Source organism: Petaurus breviceps, unplaced genomic scaffold (assembly GCF_028583685.1).
Source record: "Petaurus breviceps papuanus isolate PSGF00001 unplaced genomic scaffold, PetGlider_PUasm1.0 214, whole genome shotgun sequence".
Classification (NCBI taxonomy): domain Eukaryota; kingdom Metazoa; phylum Chordata; class Mammalia; order Diprotodontia; family Petauridae; genus Petaurus; species Petaurus breviceps.
This window is the reverse complement of record NW_027185863.1, coordinates 18,946,998-18,948,967: the sequence shown is the minus strand read 5'-3', so window position 1 is coordinate 18,948,967 and position 1,970 is coordinate 18,946,998.

The window sequence follows — 1,970 nt, the reverse complement described above, 5'->3', positions numbered from 1 at the left end:
CTTTGTATTTACTGACTGCTGAAAGAAGGCTGAGTTGGTGTGTTGGGTGTTTTTTTTTTTTTGTTTGAACAAAAGCCACATGAGATTAGTGATCTAAAATAAACATAAATATTTGTGAGGGCCTGGATAAGTGTGGGTAACCTTTCATTATGTAAAGCAGCAGTACACAATACTTTGGGCTAGCATTTAGTAGATGCTGAAGAAAGAAGATATTGTGAAGAAATTAAATTTTGATGAATACTCTTCCACAGTGACGCATTTCAATTGTTATGAATATTCATAGCTACATGGGCTACTTTTACTACCTTTTACTCCAGTCCATAAGGCTATATTATTTTGCACTTTTGAAAAAGATTACTGAGACATGTATACATTTCTGAGAATGTTTATCCAATACTTCTGCACTTCAAGAATCTCTAATTTAGTTGGTGTGGGCAATCCCTCCACTAATGCAGATCTCAGCCTCCCTAGAACTTAAAGATGATCTTAGTGGAGTTCTTATAGGGAAGCACTTGTTATTGTATGATCTACCTAGAGATGAGCCTTTCTGACTATAAAAAGGCTTATCCTTGAACAACATCTCAAGAGTGGAGAACCTGTGGCCTTGAGGCCACTTGTAGACCTAAAAGATAGGTCCTTGGGTACTATCTTTTAAATGAGTCTAAGTTTTACAGAACAAATCCTTTCATTAAGGGGATTTGTTCCGTGAAGTTTGGATTCAATCAAAGGGTCACACTTGAAGACCTAGAGGGCCACATATGATCTTGAGGCCACAGGTTCCCCACCTCTGAACTAGATAGTTCATCACTGGGTTATATCCAAGGACTTTGTAGCTTAGTAGGACCTGCCAGATTTTGTCTATGCTAGATCCACTGGCATAGTTTTCAAAAATAAAAAAGAGCCATCTCTGTATTATGATGACACACTGGAATAGGACTTTAAGGGAGGAAGTGTGGAAATAATATCTACATAGAAAATAAATGCAAAATTGACTAACAGTTTGCACTTAATGAAGAAATTTGCATAAGTACAGATATGCATATATAAACAGACACAAGCATAAATATGTTTATGTAGAAAAAGAAGGGAAGAGAAAGGGGAACAAAAGAGGAGAGAAAGAGAGAGAAAGGAGGGGAAAAGAGAGGAATGGATATGGAAGGATCTATGAATAGGGGAAGAGATCATGACCAAAGAGGACCATAAATGATAAAATAAAAAGTTATGACTGAATAAAATTAGAATGTTTTGACACAAACAAAATAAATGCAGCCAAGATTAAAAGAAAAATAGCTAATTGGGAAACATCTTGGCAATAAATTTCTCTGGGGGTGCCTACGTGGTGCAGTGAATAGAGTAACGGCCCTGGAGTCAGGAGGACCTGAGTTCAAATCCAGCCTCAGACACTTAACACAAAAACTAGCCATGTGACCTTGGGCAAGTCACTTAACACCAATTACCCTACAAAAAGCAAATAAATAAATAAACACACAAACAATTAAACGAACAAAGGAATGAACGAATGAATGAATGAACAAACAAACAAATAAATAAATTTCTCTGATACTGGTATCATTTCAAAGATATATAATGAGCTGCTTCAAATTCATAAGAATAATAGCCACCCTACAATTTATAAATGATTAAAAGATCAGGGTAAAAGATCAGGAAGTTTTTCAAGGAAAGAAACCCAGGTTATCAATTGTCATAGGAAAAATGCTCCAGATGATCAATAATTAGCAAAATGTAAATTATAGGACATTTCAGGTTCTACCTCATATTAATCAGATTGGTCAATTTGAAAAAAAAAAAGAAAATGACAAATGTTGGAGAAACTATGGAAAATAGGCACATGAATACACTGTTGGTGAAACTATGAATTGGCCTTGCCATTCTGGAAAGCACCTTGGAAATAAGCCCAAGAAATTTTCTCTCTCTCTCTCTCTCTCTCTCTCTCTCTCTCTCTCTCTCTC